This window comes from Mus pahari, chromosome 19 (assembly GCF_900095145.1).
Source record: "Mus pahari chromosome 19, PAHARI_EIJ_v1.1, whole genome shotgun sequence".
Classification (NCBI taxonomy): Eukaryota; Metazoa; Chordata; class Mammalia; order Rodentia; family Muridae; genus Mus; species Mus pahari.
Window position 1 is genome coordinate 12,007,806 of NC_034608.1, and position 18,186 is coordinate 12,025,991.

At 46.3% G+C, this 18,186-nt stretch overlaps 1 protein-coding gene across 1 annotated transcript in view; it reads right to left on the minus strand.

The window, feature by feature from the left end:
* The window catches only part of Arhgap35 (Rho GTPase activating protein 35), a 111,352-nt gene extending 96,507 nt beyond the window's left edge, over positions 1-14,845 (minus strand). The window contains exon 1 of the mRNA XM_021218752.2: positions 14,669-14,845. The gene's annotated coding sequence lies outside the window, so the exon portion shown is untranslated. The remainder of the gene's footprint in view (positions 1-14,668) is intronic.
* Between the last annotated feature and the right edge of the window lie 3,341 nt (positions 14,846-18,186).

The window sequence follows — 18,186 nt, forward strand, 5'->3', positions numbered from 1 at the left end:
AGGGAGGGAGGGAGGGAGGGAGGGAGGGAGGGAGGGAAGGAAGGAGGGAGGAAAAAGAAGAAAGAAAGAAGCTAACAAAGAAAGGAGAGCCAGGCATGGCAGATTACAACTATAATCTTGCACATGGGAGGACAGACAGGATTACTTTGAGCTTCAAACAAACCCGCACTGTAGGGTAAGACTATCTATAGACTGTAAATGGAACTGGGAGTAAAGCTCAGGTGATGCAGTGTTTGCCTAGCATGCAGGAAGCCCTGCAATTGATTTCCAGCACAATGTAGATCTTCATATGATAAATAACTATAATCTCCTACTCAAGGTAGAGGAAGGAATATCAGAGGTTCAAGATCATCCTCCACTATATAGCCAGCTCAATACCATCCTAGACCATGTGAGACCCTGTCTCAAAGCAAGCAAGCAAGCAAACACTCCACTTCTCAGAATTTTACTGGATGGCAAATGACACAGTCAAGTTTTCTCCCTAGCACTAACTGGAAGCACACTAGTAATGTACTTGTCTAATGGAATAGCAGAAAGCTGTAAAAAAACAAAAACAAACACCACTCTGTGTTAATATGAAATAATCTCTCAAGACATAAACAAAAGAGATACAGATACAAACCACAGCATGACAATATTCATGCAAAAGTAGAGGGCAACATATCTAAGCCTCTGGTAAAATATGGATGCCCCCAAGGAAAGGAACAGGGCAGCTGGGAAATAGCAAAGAGTGTTTTTATGACTACTGACATGGAACTCCATGAACATGTCACTGTACTGAAACAAGTGACATGTGCTGAGCCACCACTAAAAGTTGTGACCAGGGCTGAGAAAATTCAAAATTGGAGATCTCAAAACATGGACCCCTGCCGGGTAGTGGTGGCGCACGCCTTTAATCCCAGCACTTGGGAGGCAGAGGCAGGCAGATTTCTGAGTTCGAGGCCAGCTTGGTCTACAGAGTGAGTTCCAGGACAGCCAGGGCTATACAGAGAAACCCTGTCTTGAAAAAAAACAAAACAAAACAAAACAAAAAATCCAAAAATAACAACAACAAAAAATGGACCCCTGAGATAAACAGAGAACTCAGCAAGCAGAAGGACTGAGAGGGGTACTTTAGAAAGAAGAGCCAGCTCATCAGACACTAGCAGAGAAAGAACACTGGTGGCTCCCCTTGGATGAGGACAGGCATTTAGCTGGGCAAGTGTAAGTTAGGGACGGCAGGGAAGACCAGGGCAGGGCAAACTGCTAAGGGTTCTGCAGATCACACAGAAGCCCTGAGGGTTCTTCTGGTGTTTAAGACTTTTTTTATTGTATATATACCACGTGCATACAGTGCCTACAGAAGGCAACAAAACCTCTGGAACTTGCAAGATCATTTGGGGTCCCTGCAAAATCAGCAAGTGCTCTTTATCTCTTTAGCCCCAAGCCCTGAGAAATTTAAACCATGGGAAAACAAGTATCAAAGTGTTTCCCTGTGACCCCAATGGCTTACAGTGAGACTAAAAGTGGAAAAGACACAGGATACAGGATTCCTTGGACTTATGCAAGCACATTGCACTTCACACCTGACATCCAACCAATACTTACTCTTTGGAAACTGTAATCCCTATTAAGTGAGTGCTTCTATATGCAATTACTTTTCATCCACTGCCTGCACTCCTCATAAACACTGTTAATTTATTAATAGTAATAATCTGTTTTGCTTAAGGTGACATGGAAGGACACTGTCAAGAATCTAAATTTCCTAAGTACCTGACTGCATATTCTTGCTGCTGTCATGTATAGGAAGACTTTAAAACACACACCTCCTTATGTCCATGCAAGTCCATCAACTTTCTTGGAAAATACTATTTCTAGTCTGACCCTTGAGCCTACTTTCTCTCTCAGCCCGTTCCTGAACTAAATACAGGGTCCTGTGTTTAGTAAACTTTCCTACCACCATTCTCTCAATTGGTCCTTAAGAGGCAACTACAGGCATCACACCACTAATAAAGGCATTTGGTGAGCCCGGACCATGACCTAGGCAGGCATTCACTCTTCCAGGCTTCCCAAACTCACCATTAGAGCCTGAATTTGCACCGAGACCCTATGAGTAGTCAGTCACTTGGGCAGTCTGTTCTGCTCTGCTCTGCTCTTCCCAGGAGGTAGCTGAGTCACCAGAAGTTTGTCTTGCCTAAAGGGAGAGGGAAAGGACTGGGCCTCACAGCCTGCTAAGAGAGAAAGTGGCTGAGGCCTGGCCCAGGGCTGGAAGGTCTGACAAATAGTAACAACTGATACTTCCCCAGTGACCTGGAGTTAACATCTCCAAATATAAGATACTTGCTGATAAGACCCTAAAAGTCGCTATGACCTGGGGGCAGAGACAGCTGTTGCAAAGACTAAGAGATAACAAGCTCAGCAGCAAGTCTGCTCCACTTACTGCGGCAAATCCAGCCTGGGGCAACCTCATGCTTATCTGGACATTCCTACAGTGTCTCTCCTCTCCACAAGCTCAAGGGTTTCCCAACTTTACAGAGTTCTCATTACTCTACATTTAGTCCATGATGATAAAAGACTAAGCAGGCAGAATCAGTATTGAGCCCACTTTATATACAACCCACAATAAAAATAACCAGCCCCATGTCATAAGGTTGGTAAAAAAGCAACTGAAAACAGCAGAGAAAATGTTCCTTCCTCTGGACAGTTTGAGGAATCCCAATACCCTAATAAGGACCAAAGTACTCAAGACTGCATCCTCTCCAGGTTTTTCCTCAAGACCTTAAAAGGAAAAGGGGATGGCACAACAACGATGACGACAGGGTCTCTTGTAGCCCAGGCTGGCCTCAAAACTCAAATGCCTGATTTGTATACATTAGAATGGAGGGTGTTGTGTCTGTTGGGTGAGTACTAAGTGAGTTAATTCTCCAGACCACTTCCCACACATTTTTTTGGGAGACAGGATCTCATGCAAACAAGGCTGATCTTGAATTCTAATTCTCCTACCTCTGTGTGCCATGTGTTGAGATTAGAGGTGGACATCATCATGCTCAACATTTTTAGTCAACAAATACTGAACTCAAGATTATCTGTCAGGCCTGCTCTAGAAATAATAATGCAACAATCTGCAGGTATGAACCTTGAGGCCCTGGGTTCTTCTTGTCTTGGGACCAAAACAAACTGGCAGAGCTACCCAAAATCTTTTCTTATTTGTTTTTTCTTATTTACATTATTTTTTGAAATGGGGTCTCACTTCCTAGTGGTCCACCTGCCTCTGTCACTGAAGTGAAGGTATACAACACCACACCTACCCCCATTTTTTTTTTTTTAAATTTAAAATAGAAACTGTATAGTCCAGGCTAACCTCAACTCAAGACCCCCCAGCCTCCTGAATGCAAAAATTAAAGGTATGCCTCTACTTTCAGCCCCAAACTTTGCACAAGTAATCATCAATCAGGTCTTCTGGAACTAGCCCTCATGAGAAAAAACTAGTGGCCAATAAAAATGCATGCTATGCATAAGGGTGTTCTATTAAATAGTTACAATAAAAGCCAATGTGGTACACATAATTTCCAAGTTATTCATTCCCTGTGTACTGGGAATGAAAATCAACCTGTGCATAGGCAAGTGCTCTACCACTCAGCTACAAACTGGCCCAAATTATTCCTTATTCAAGAGAAATATGAACCCAACCAGCTTCCTAAAAGAATTCTTTTTCCTCAGATGAAATCTGTCTTAGCCCCAGTCAATGCATTCTTGCATTGAAATGGTTAGTCACACATAATTCTTTAAGATAAGATCAGGAAGAAAGAATCAGGCCACTGGCCTCTCAAATCTGTACTTTTTGGTACAGAAACAGTGTGCTCCTTGTGTTACCTGTAAGGGAAGAAGGGCCTTTGTTCCTCGGTGGCCTACATACTCAGCAAGAAGGACGCTCAATTTGTGTACTGGCACCCTTAACTTCTCATCACCCAAACAGTGACTGAATGAGGAGGTCAAAGAATAAATAAAACTTCTTTTCTCCTACCCATGAGCTACAAAGAACCAGCCTGCTCTCTTCTGCTTAGCAGCTCCTAACTGTGTAAACTATTTGAATAGATGGAATTAAAGAGATTAGATATTAAGTGAAACTATGTAATTCCTTTTTTTTTGGAAACAGGGTCTCCAGCTCAGGCAGGCCTGAGCTCCCAAGCTTGTTGAGGATGAACCAGACCTCAAGAGCCATCCATTTCCACCTCCCTAGAGCTTTCTGTGTTGTTTATTTAAATTACTTCTTTAAACACATTTTGGCCCATAAGAAAGAGAAGACACAAGTCGGGTATAGTGACACAAACCTGTAATCCCAACACTTCGGAGGCTGAGGCAGGAGGATCTCCAGTTCAAAGTAAGCCTAGAGCATCTAGTGAGACCCTTGTCTCTTCACTGTACTAACCACCACTAAAGCACCCCAAAATGTGAAAAAGACATAATTAACCTCGTGGCTAATTCCTGACTCTGACCTGACTCTTTCTCCTTGAACCAAGAACACACCAGGGATTTACTGGGCAGAACTATGCTCCAACTGCATAGCCACCAAAGTGACTCTAGCTTTCTTCATCTCTGGGAGAGATCACTTTGTATGGAACACTCTGGAAAGGGAAAGACAGACCAAAGAAGCTTTCTGCACAGGATGGTTGGCCAGGTAGCCTTAGGCCAGTCCCTCACTCTTATGCCTCAGTTCCCCACCTAGAAGCTGGACATAATCCCCACTTGGGAGGGTGACTGTGGGGACAGAGGAGTACTTACTTGGCAGGCACTGGTACAAAGTAAGCAGTGGCTGTTGTTAATAATTAATTCGATTACTCTATGAGAAGCAGTGTCTGCCCTGGAGGGGCTAGAGTCCAAAAGATCTCCTTAATTTGTTTTTCAGCATAATTTTTCTTTCGATTTTTATAGAGAAAAACATTTGATACACTGACTTAACATTTTCTAAAATCAGGAATTAAAAAAAAAAAAAAAAAAAAAAAAAAAGCTGGATTTGGTGGCACATGACTTTAAACCCAGCAATAGGAGGCAGATGCAAAGATGCAAGCAGATCTCTGAGTTCAAGACCAGCCTGATCTACAAAGTGAGTTCCAGAACAGCTGGAACTACACAGAGAAACCCATCTCAACTCCCACAATCTGGGGGGGGGGGGGGGGGAAGCACTCCAAAATGCTGTCTGTTCATCAGACATGTACAGTTGTATGAATGCACAGCAACCCCCCCATTGTTAAAATAATAATTTAAAAAATATAGAGACTATATATTTTTTTAAAAATATATATTCTGGCTGGAGAGATGATTTAGTAGCTAAGAGCACTGGCAGTTCTTCTAGAGGGTACAGTTTCAGTTCCCAGCACCCACACGGCAGCTTATAACCATCTTTAGACCAGGCAGGCATGGGTACACAGACATATCAGCTGGACTTTAATTCCAGCAGAACTGATGCAGAGGCAGACAGGCAGATAGCTCTCTGTGAGTTTGAGCCCAGCCTTATGGACACATCAAGTTCCAGGCTAGACAGAGTTAATTGAAACCCTACCTTTAGTAAGAGAATTTGCTGACCTTGCTCATGAACCAGATTCAGCTCCCAGCATCCACATATTGGCTCACAACCATCTGTAACTCAATGCCCTCTCCTGACTTCCTTGGGCATTAGGCATAAGCATGGTGCACAGACATATATGAAGTTAAAACACTCATACACATAAATCTTTAGAAAACACACAATTTACAACTCAGGAAAAACTGGTCCTTAACCCAAATTCTACAACAAAGATAGCTCAAATAGCACTTCAGTGTGTTCTCCCTTCCACTCTTTCCCACATATGTCTTAACTAGATTCACCCTGTATATAGTTCTACATCCTGCTTTCCCACACACATACACTTGCTTTTATATGCACTTTCCCATGTTAAGTATTCTTGAAAAACATACTTTTAAATTTTTTCATAAGTAACAATTCCCCTGAGGTTAAAACATTTAGATTTTCATGTTTTAAATATGTAAACATTATGATACTCAACATGTTCATATAGGATCATGGTTTGCATCTCTACTTCTTAGCCTATACTGACAATGCAAATAACCCAGTGTGGTGGTACATGCTAGTAATCCCAAAATTCAGGGGACTGAAGTGGGAGGCATCGGACTGAGAGGCTAGCCAAGCTACATACTGATATTCTTCTCTCAAAAGTAGGAGGGTGGTGGTGGCGGCAGCAGTAGTGCACACCTTAAATCCTAGCACTGGGGAGGGCTCTGAGTTGATGGCCAGTCTGGTCTATAGAGTGAGTCCTAGTACAGCCAGGACTACACAGAGAATCTGACTCAAAAAAAATTAATTAATTAATTAAACAGTTAACTATATATACATCCATGACTATACAACTCTTAAAATTGTGCCAGAGTGGCTGGCGTAGTGACACACACCTTTAAATCCCAGCACCCAGGAGGCCAAGACAGAAGGGAAGGGTCACTGTGTGCTCAAAGTTACCAAATTCTTCCAAAATATGTTTCAAGTTAGCCTGGACTACAGTGAGACCCTAACTTTAAAAATTGTGTGTGTGTGTGTGTGTGTGTGTTCATGCGTGCACACACATACATGTATACATGAATACATATATAACATATATTATACACACACATATCAATGTATACACTGTTTATTTGTGCTGTAGTTAAGAGCACTTGCTACTCTTGCAGAGGTCCTGGGTTTAGTTTCTAGTACCCATATTAGAGGCTTATATCCTTTTATACCTCTAGCTCTGGAGTACCAACCAAATACCACATATAGGTACTCTCAAACCCACCATCCAAAAAAGTAGTAATAACAACAACAACTTAAAAAGATCTGTGCACAAGAGAGTAAGTATTTCTTCTTATCAACACACCACAAGTCCAAAAGCAACTACTGCCATTCTCCAGTTTTAGTGACTTAATACTGGACACACACCAACAGCTGGGGCTCACTCCTGTAGCAATCAGAAACCTTCCTCCCTTTTTCATTTTTTAGGAAGGTTTTTATCTGCATTCAGTTGACCAATCAGAGGGAGGTATTTCTTAGAGCCCAGCAACCTTAAGAAGATACACCAAGGTTTCAGCCATGGAGAAAGTGATCACCCAGAGCAGAGCCCACAGCTTCCTACACTACCTTAATAGGCATTTCTATAGAACAGAAATAGAATAAAGCAAGTGGGCTCACTCCCCAGTGTCAGGATCTGTCCCACCCCCACCCCAGGTGGGCCTCTTGCTCTGAGCCATTCTGCTGAAGAAAAAGATTTCAAGACTCCAATAATCTTGTGTTAGTGTAACACTGACTTTCATTTGTATACAATCAATTTGTTACTGAACAGAGTCCTCTTTAATTATCTACGGCAATCAACAGTGATCATTTTCTTTTGTCTCACACCTAATACAGGCTCCAAGAGATAAATCCATGATTTTGACCTTTCATTTAAATGCAGATAGGAAAACGTTCAATGCAGCTACACGTGTACTTTTTTTCCTTAATTTTCATTTTCTGTGTATGGGAATTTTGCTTGCATGTATGATTGTGCACCATGTGTGCCTGGTGCCCACTGAGGCCAGAAGGGGGCACTGAATCCCTGGAACTGAGTTATAAATGGTTGTGTGCTATCATGTGGATGCTGGTAATAGAACCCAGGTCCTCTGCAAGAATATATTCTTAAATCAATCTTCTGTATGTGGGAAGGCTATACATTAGCTACAGCTAGCTAATATACTCTAACCCAACCCTGTTTACCAACTGCAACTCAGAGCTACTAAATAATTATTATAGTGATCGAGGCTACCAAGATGGCCCAGTGGATGATAGAACTTGCTGCCAAATCTGACAACCTGAGTTTGACTAAGTTCAATCCCCAAGTTCCACATGGTAGAAGAAAAGAACTGACTCTCATAAGTTGTCCCCTGACTTCCATACATGTACCATGGCGCAGTACATACACGAGCACATACACATGTGTATATACACACACACAAATAAATGAACAAGTGTAGTAATTATAGTCAGCAATGAAACAAAACTAAGGAGCAGTGTTTTCTATCCAAACACCTGCATTTCTATGTACTTTTTAATGTTTTACATTAGCTGACCGCTGTGCTAGAAATGGAACCCAGGACCAGATGCATGACAGACAAAAAACTACCACTGTGCCTACACCCAACCTCATAACTCTTATTTTTCAGTTGTACAACAACAAATTATGGCAATAGTCTCTCTATACATTTCCAGTTGCCTAAAAATATTCTAAAGAGAACATTCTGGCTGAGGCTGTAAGTCAGCAATGGAGCTCATGCCCAGTAGCATGTGTTCCTGGGTTCCTCCCCAGCACTGAAGACTCACTCAAGAGGTACTTTACCTTTTTGTCTCCTAAAAAAACCATCCAGTTAAGCAGTCAATACTTAGCCAAACATTTGTACCTTCTTTCTGTTAGACAAACTTTTGCCTAATTTTGTGAAATCTGGATTTGACAAATCTGGAACAGAAATGCCCAAATTTCTCAATTTGTTGGCTACACAATATGGCAGAGCAGGAGCCATCTGATACAATCCCTTCATTCTGCAACAACTTTCCCAAATCACATAGCTGATAAGTCAGGATAGGAGTTTCCTCAACATTGTTTTCTAGTTGATTTGGTTGGGGGGGGGGGGAGTATGTTTTTGAGACAGGATCTCTTGTAGCCGAGGCTGGCCTTGAACTCAATAAGTAGTTGAGGATTCCCTGAACATCATCTCCTCCTCCCTCCACTTCTCAGGCACCAAGATTACTAGTGTGTGCTACTATGCTTGGCTTTTCAATATTTCTTTACTGCATGGGAAGCTTTCTGTCAATGGCTCAATTTCACTACAGTGGCCGGGAAGAGGGCAGCCCCGAAGAAGAAAACATGCACAAGCCACAACTCCTGCAGAGTCCATAACACAGCAGCACTCCATTCATAAGGGAAGGTGAAGGAGTTAGGCAAGTTGGCTATTTCCAGTAAAAACAAATATTACATTCTTGTAATGATGCTTCATGGCTGAACAGACCCAGTTCTCCTCTAAGCTCAGTGGTGGTCAATATCAGAATGTCAATAAATGAAAGTCACATTGACAGGGGCCCATTTATTTTCAAGAATTCTTTGTAGATAAACTCTGATAAAATATTGTATTAAAAGTTAAATAGAAATAAACTTTTGGGAAGATGAACATGAATGATTTGTTTGCACTTCTTAATACCAGCAATTCAAATACTATTCAGACCATTGCTATTTGAGAGCCTAGGTCAACAATGACTCAGCTTGAAAAATTCCCTATCATTTTATAAAAGAGGTGTAAGCTGAGTTATGTAGCTAGTACAATCTGGAGACAGCCCGCCCCGCCCCCCGAGAGAGGCGACGGGGGGAGCGGGAGAGCGGTCGCGCCGTGGGAGGGGTGGCCCGGCCCCCGCCGCCCCCCCCGTTATAAACTAATTTCCATATGAATGGCTTAGAAAGTGGCAGTATTTACTTTCCATTGGGAAAAAAAAAAAAACATCCACAAAGGTAAGCCCAGGAAAAGCCCTATCTCAATTCTGTTTTAGTACATGACAAGGACAAGAGGGGGACCCTAGCACAGCCCCAGGTACTGAGCACTAGGCCACAGCTCTTCCAACCCAGTTTGCTCTACTGAGTGGAGTCTACCATCAGGGCTGGACCTCAGTCTTCAGACAGGGGTATCCAGCCCAGTGGAAAAGCAAGCTGTCCCCAATCCTAATTAATTAGGATATGGCCTTGACAGAAGGCAGGCCCTGCTCTTGTGTCTAACGATCTTGAAGCAGAAGCCTGCCATATGACCCCAGGCAAGCCTTTTACTTTCCCACCGGCAAAGGCTGCACTGATATTCTAGACTAGACTACAAAACTCCAGGGCCCAACATGTTATTTCTGCTAGTCACCTTCCATTTACAGGCAAATAATCTTTGGGGTTTGTGAGAGGTAGATAATTTAAATAAGTGAAGTAAATGATTGATCAAAAGTCACATGGATTGGGTAAATTACACCAGATGTGATAGTGTATACCTGCAATTCAATAATTTTGGAGACAGAAGCAGAGAGATGACTCAAAAGCTACCCTCAGGTATATATCCAGATAGAGGCCTGCCTGGGCTTTGTGAGAGCCTGTTTCGAAAAAAATAAAAGTAAATGAACAAAAGACACTGTTTAGATTGCCTGGTGGCAAATGACAACAGTCCTACAAAATCACAAAAACAGCCTGCAAGAGATCAACACCTTTCAAGAGACCACATCAGACCAAGGTTGGCAAAACAATCGAGCTTAGTCCCTACTATCTTGCCCACCTCTAGCTATAATGATCTAATCTGCTGTATTGTCTCAGGAAGACCGACCACATACACAGGCATGAGGCTACACCCTGCCACTAACTATGCACACTTTCCAACTGTCCTTTTCCAAAAGTCACTCACTATTCGGGCCACACACCTTCACCCAACTGTCTGGTGTGAAGAATGAGAGTTTCTGACTTAACTTGTCCTGAGGCATCATCAAGCCAATTAAAAAAAAGAAGACCATGGGCAAGGAAAAGGAGACATGAGCACAAAGAAAGGTTAGTTTTAAAGGGGGAGGCTAAGAAAGGACTCTCATTGGGCTAGTTCTAAAAATCTAGACAGGCTAAGAGCCCTTAAAGACATGCTAGTGCACTGAAAAAAGTCATCTGCTGCCATCACTTGCTTCACACTCCGCCCCAACTGGCAAAGGAACTGTTCCATAAGGCCAAGGCTACCACCTCACATTTCTGTAGCACCCAATTCCATCACGAAAGCAAATGTCAATTCTGGGAATGGAGCCTCCACTACCATCAGAGAAATCTGACAGTCCTGAAACATTAGTTCCCAGCTTAGAAGGAAAAACAGCTCTTTGTTCTTTCTGTCACTCCTCTTCCTATTATGTGAACTCAGTTTTGATGCAGAACATTTTAGGCTGCCAGTGTCAGGAAGACTCTGGAAACACACGCTGTAGTGGTGTCGAGCACACAGTTGTTCCTGTTCTTAAGTAGGTGACACCTCCAAATAAGAATGAAAAATAAGACAACTGTTTATACTGACTTGGAGAACACAAACTCTAAAATAAATACTGGAAATTGTGACATGGGACCAAAGAAACACCACTAGAAACAAGCCAAAGTGTCACACAGCATCACAATCCCCACTGTTCTTCTCAGAGCTTAAAGTCCTACAGCTCAGTGGCAGAGCAAGCCTAGCAACAACGTTCAAGACACCAACTTCCAACCACACAATACAGAACTGAAAGAAAGAGAACAGGACCAGAACCCGGAAAACCTACAGTCCTATAAAGCTAGGAGAGGCACACAGATCCATTACGCACCCCCATGTTCTTGTATACAATACCCTAACACTGGATGAGTCAATGATCTAATTCTGTAGCTGACAGAGAAGATTTTTTTATTTCGAATGTGTTCACACAGAACTATTTCTAAGCAGGTGCTGAAATAAACAGTCTGATCATAGCTCAGTTAAGAAAGTCCTTCCAGTAAATGTGCCTTCACAGCTGAATAGCTGTCTTAATATGCAATTGCCCTAAGCCATAAGGAAGAAAACAACGATAACAACAATAACAACAACAACAAAAGGCTTTTGATTTAGATTTACTCAAGAAATAGAATAAACCTACACTACACCAAAGGTCCTCCCCTCCCAAGGTAAAGAACAAAATGATTAGATAGCTCTTTTGTAAAAAGCTACCTCTACTTCTCCATTAATTTCCTGAACCCCCACCACAAACTCATTAAAGGAACTTGAGAAACACGGGGTTGGAAAAGGTAAGACAAGCACAGCTTGCAGACAACAATCCCAAATACACTTCTACCAGCCAGTTCTTGGCGGCCCTCTCCCACTCTACCCAACCAGGCCCCTTATAAAGTCTGGGGGCTGTCAGAACTCACCACTGGTTCCCTGCACAGGTGCACTGGGCTCCTGTGGCTGGGAGTCCCGGCTATACCAGAGGGCAGAAATCTGAGTGACACTTGGCACTCTTCCTCTCAACAACCACCACAAAATGCTTTCCAAACCTAGGTTCTCACCATTTTGAAGACCAGGAAGCTGAAGCCTTCCAGGGGTCATAGGTGCAAAAGGAAGAAACCCACTGGGTCTAACCCAACCCCCAAGGTCACAGCATTAACCAAAGGCTAAGAGAGAAGACAAGACTACAGCTGCTGTAGGCTAGAGCCTGTTAACACCAAATGTGGCCTCAGCAACCCCTGGGACATGCAAAACTTGACAACTCACATTTCCTTGGCCTGGAGTAAAACAAGAATATGACTTTTCAGCTGATGAAAAACCAAAAACCAACAAAAAATTACATACTCATGAATGCTTCTGGGGGTAAGGTGGGGGTGTACTGGTGTGTGGTGTGGAGGTGGAAGAGTGTCGAGCCTACAACTGTCTACAACTGTTCCGAGAGGCAAGGAGGGAAGTGAGAAGAATCGAGTCAGGAGCAGCTGCAGTCCCCTTTCCCAAGGGCACAAAGCTGTGAGGCCCAGAGAGGGAGCAAAGAGAACATGAATGGGGCAATAGATGAATCCTACCCACCATCAGTAACCTCAATGCGAGTCAGAAAAATGGGGAGATACTCCCTGACTGCAGAGAGCTGCAACCAATCAATTCCTACCTCAGTGACAGATCTCAGGAGGACTTTTGAAGATAAAATTCAAAACACTCAGGACTCCACAGAGAATCTGCAGCCTGGATCAGTGCCTAGAGTACCTCAGCTCAACCTACTGTGGCAAATGCTGAGAGATGCACAGGACAGGGATGTCCTCAATGAAGAACTTGGTGGTGGTGGATGGGAAACCCTGAGAAGTAGGTATGATAGGAGTTAAGTATTAGAAAGGGAGCCTGACAGGGTATGAGGGAAAAGGCAGAAAGCCACGAGAGAGAAAGGCAAGAAGCAAAAGAGGAAAGGAACTGAGAGACGGGAATCAAAAGAAAAGGGGCATCTAAACAATAATTTGTAGGCTCCAAGAAAGGGGAGACAGTGATAAGAAAGGAATGATACCTTCAGGTTAGAACTAAGGAAAAGAACTTAAAAGGAGGTGAGAGGCAGAACAAGACAGGATGAGCAAATGAAGAAAAAAAAAAAATCCAGTGAAAGGCTGAATGGGGGGTGGAGGACTTAGAATTAAGAAGGACCAAATATAGAACACAAGGAGACTGGTGTTGAAGATGATCACTTTGACAGGGACAGCAACAGTAAAGTTCAAAACGGTTCAAAACTATGCAGACAAATGGACAGCTCCAAACGGGAGCTATAAGGAAAGGGCACCAAAAAAAGAGAATGAAGGGGGAAAGCCTGTAGAAGAAAAGGGCAGAATGGGCAGCGTGTGAAGGGTCGGGGTCAGAGTCATCTAAAGTGCAGAGAAACACCAGGAGCAAGGAAGACACAGGCAGCAAGTCCTAGGTGTAGATGAACTTACTGGAGATGGGCCTGGGGGGAGAGAGAGCAAATGAATGAAGCGGAGCAGAGGGGCATTGAAATAAAGGTGGAAAAGAGAGGAAAACGAGAATAGAAGAGCAGAGCACAGCTGAGCAGAGTCAGGGTTAGGGCAGAAGTCTGCTAAAGGAAATGGCAGAAATGAGACACCCTAAGGGACAGAAAGGGGTTTAGGTAAAAGAGGCAAAAAGCCAGGCACCCCAGGGGAGTGCATGCAAGATCAGAGCGCCTGCACAGAGGCAGAGTTGGCAGGCAGAAGGGTCTGGAAAAGAGGACAGGGTCTGAATGGCAAAATGGGAGCAATCACTGAGAAGGGAAGGAAGCGAGCAAGGAGCATCAGAATCTGAGAACCGTAAGCAGCCTAGGGGCAGCCCAAGGAGGTGCAGAAGGTTCAGTGTTGCGGCCCGGCAAAATGTGGGGCAGGTGGCCCCAAATACAAGAAGGAATTATGTCCAAAGCCAAGACCGGGAGGGCAGCAGAGCAGTGCCTATATCAACAGACCAATACGGATCTCCACGGAGGTGGAACCGCAGGTCCTAAAGGGACAGCTCCTGGGGATGCAAGATGTTCTAAGGCAGGGATAACAACAGTAAATAGGCCAAAGAAGAAGAATGGGGATTTCCTCCCAAAAGTGATGCTAGCAGAAAGCAGGCAAGGCAGAAGGGCCACGGAGCATCAGAAGGGATACAGAGGGGTCAATGAGGAGGTAGGCTGTCCCAGGGGCACAGCCGACTCCAGGAGGTGGCCAAGTAGGTATGACTGGGGGGTCGGGGTAGGGGGAGGAAGTGGGAAAGAAGACGGCTCAGAACTGGGAGTCGGGCATCTCGAGTGGAGGCTGAGAGACACGGAGATCCCTCACCGGGTTGTGGTGGGGCGTGTGTGGAGGCAGACGCCGGGATTGCAGGGCTGCGGGGACACCAGCGAATAGGAAGGGCAAGGCGGGCCGCGCGGGCCGGGCCCGGGCATGCAGCGGCCGGGACGCGGGGACCGCGGGGCGCTGGGGAGGGGGGGCCGCTCCCTCCCCTCCCCCTCCGGCTCCTCCATTGTTCGCGGGCTCCGGGCCCCGCGGTCCCCGCCTTTCCCCCCACCCTTGGATCCCGCAGCGGGGCGGCGCCCGACGCCTCGCCCGTCCCCACATTCCCCCTCCGCCGGCTACGAGCCACTCACCAGCCTCGGGGGCGCCCTCAGCGCGGCCCCGGCCTCCGCGATCCCGGCCTCCGCGGCGGCGGGCCCGGCGCCATGTTCCCCTAGCGACTCGTTCCTGAGGCGGCTGAGGCGGCGGCGGCGGCTCCGGCGGCGGGGGGCCGGGCGGACCCTCCCTCGCGGGCTCCCTCCTCCGCCTCCTCCACCTCCTCCTCCCGCCGCGCCGCGGCTCTCCCTCGGGGCGGGGGGCGGGGAGGGGAAGGGGGGAGGGGCGGGAACCAGGGGGAGGGCGGACCAGCCTCGCTCGCTCGCTCGCTCGCTCCCTCCCTCCCGCGCGATGGCGGCGGCGGCGGCGGCCGTCCGCGTACTGGAGACCCTCTCTCGCAAGCGCGCGTGCGTTCCCGAGGGGCGAGAGGCCGCCGGGGCTGGGGTTGGGAGGCGGATAACGGCCCACGAGGCCGAGCGCACCGCGAGGACCCGCGAGGGCGCGTGCGCGCGCCTGAGGGAAGCGCCGCTACCCCGGCGGCTGCGGCGCCGGATTTCACACAGCGCGAGGACGGACACCCGCGAACGGGCACAGGAGGGCGCGGGGCGGGCTGAGCGCGCGTGCGCAGAGGCGGCGGCGGCCTGCGCCGAGCCACCGGAGGGAGGGGCCCGCGAGGGGCGCGCGCGGCGTCGCGCGTTCCGGGCCGCAGTGCCCGCCGCCCCTCCCCACTCCGCGCCGGCTCCTGGAGAAAGCCAGCTCCGAGAGGCTGGGCCCGGGCTCGCGAGGGCGGGGACTTAGGGCTCCCTCCCGCTCGCGCGGGACCTCACTAGCCAATGGAAGGCAGAGGGAGGTGGGTTCGCCTCTCGGAGCCGCAGCTTCGGGATAACGGAGGTGGAGGGGGGAGATGGGCGGGAGGGGGGGGTAGACGTAACGTGGGGTGGCGAGGCGGGGCTGTGAAGGAGGGAGCGTACCCGGCGAGGGGGCCGATTGGGCGAGGGGACGGGGCGTGGTCCTTCGCAGCCCAATCCGAGCTCGCCGTTGGCCAGCCCGGAAGAGTGGGCGGGGACGGGGCACGTGCTCTTTCCCGGGCGCTGAAGAAGAAAAAAAAAAACCTGTGGGCCAGGCGCGTTGCTACAAGTTACTGGTGACTTCACCCAGTGCTTGGTCCCGGGCAGAGGAAGGACAGGCCCGGCACGGCAGCCCTAGTCTCCCGAGGCAGCATCGGGCAGATGACAGCAAACCACATGTCACTTTGGGTGCTCGCAGGGGAAAGGGTGATGGGAGAGGGCTCCCCTCTAACTCTATTCCTCTGGGAGCCCTCCGGAAGGATGGATTGTGAAAGACAGCCTTTCCCGGCGCCTCACAGAGTGTGGAAGGCCTGAAGGAAGCACGTGTTTCCGATTCAGCCTTGCACTTCTTTCCAGGCTCTTCATCTGTAAAGTGGGATAACAATACTGAACTCCAAAGGGTCGCTTGGAGAATCGAATGAGGTATAATAGGCCCTATGGCCACGATTCACGGTGGGATCCTCGAACGACTAGAACCCTGTAAAATATGGGCGATCTCCCTTACAACTTCTTATCTATAATAGCTGATGGATTACTCTTAGCAGAGGATTAACCACAATAATAGAAAGGCTATGAATATATTACGCAGTAATAAGAGAAATGTGGATGTGACCTCTTACATCTCCCTCCTAGCCACCGGTAACTGAAACATCAGAAAGCAACAAGGGAGTTAAGGGAAAACTGCTGTGTCTCTAAATGAGGGTGGGGGTGTAAAGGAATGACTTAACACGTATTGAGTACTCAGCATTGCTAAATAAAATTACATGTGCTCGACCAAATCCAGCAACCAGAACTTCATGAAGTCAATAGGTCATGCTGTAGGTGATATTGCTGGAGTCCGCTTGAAGGCGGTTAAGTGTGTCTCTTTAGGCTCTATACAAAGGCAAGAAGGAAAAACCAATATCATAAATTTTACAATGGAAACACAGTTATAAATTTTCACATTCTGAAAAAAAATTACATGTGCTCAAATTTTAAAACACCCCAACAAATGAAGCCTCTCATTAAACTTTGTTAGGGGAGCAGGTTCTCATGGTGTGGGCTGAAGAGACTGACAATTAAAAGTGGGTTCTTCACCCAACTATAAAGATCATTGCTTGGGGCTGAGGACAGAAGTCATTGGTAGAATGCTTGCATCCATACACAAGGCATTCGGTTCCATCCGAAGCACAGTATGTGGAGTAAACTAAAGTTAATTTTGGTTTCTGTTTTTTGAAACAGGATTTCTCTATGTAGCCCTGGCTGTGCTGGAACTTGCTTTGTAGGTCGGGCTGGCCTTGAACTCACAGAGATCTGCCTCTCCCTTCCGAGTGTTGGGATTAAAGGCATTGCCACCATGCCTGGCTATAGATAATTTCCATTGACATTTTTCTCACTAGCTATCCCTGGCTGCCCTGGAATTTACTATGTAGCTTAGACTAGAATTGAATGTGTGACTGTCCTCTGCCTCTGCTTCCTGAGTGTTGGAAAAGAATGATGTTGGAGTTGCACAAAAGAACGCAAGAACAAAGCAAAAACAACTCAACCAGACAGTTTATTATTATTACTATTATTGGTTTGCAAACTCAGTGTTTGCAGGGAAGTGTAAAGATGGATCAGAGGTTAAGACCACTGGCAGTTCTTCAAAGACTCAGGTTGTATTCCAGCTCACAACTGCCTGAAATTCCAGTCCCAGGGAAACTGATGCCCTCTTCTGGTCTTCCCAGAAACTGCACAGACATTCGAGCAAAAACACCCATGCCTGTAAAAATAAATTTCTAGAAATATGTGTCTGTGTGTGCACACCAGAACCCGAACTCAACTATTGAACATACATGGCTGAGATGGCTTTTGTCTTTTATTATTGATGGAGGTGGTGACTTTGTCTTATCTCATTGATGGAAACTCAGATTCTCAATTTGACACAATTGGCTGGCTAATCAACTAGGTAAAGGGAAAGGAAAATTTAAGAAAAAATGGACCTTTGTTGAGCTAACTCTTTTGGACAGAAAAGGAATCCTATTTCTCACGCGAGTGCATGCATTACCACAACAGAGTCCAGAAAACTATAATACCCTTCCAAGGCAGAGAAATGGCATGGTGCTTAAGAGCGCCAGCTGCCCTTCCAAAGGCCCCAAGTTCTTGATATCTAGCACCCACGTGGTGGCTCACAGTCATCTGTAACTACAGTTCCAGAAGCTCTGATGCCCTCTTTTAGCCTCCACTGGCACCAAACACGAATGTGGTACACAGATATATAGGCAGGCAAACCCCTCCTTCACATGAAATAAAAACAAAACCCTACCACATCTACCCTTGAGAAATATGTGAACAGACACTCTGAACTCGGGTTTTTCCTTTTTGAAGTCTGCCACCTTTTCTTCTTCAAGTCTCATGTTGAAGTCACTCCCTCAGAATACCCTAATCCTGGAGCTTTAACAGATGAGAACACTGGGCAAGGGTTGTAGCTCAGCTGGCAGAGTGCCTATCTAGGCTGTCCTGGGTTCAGT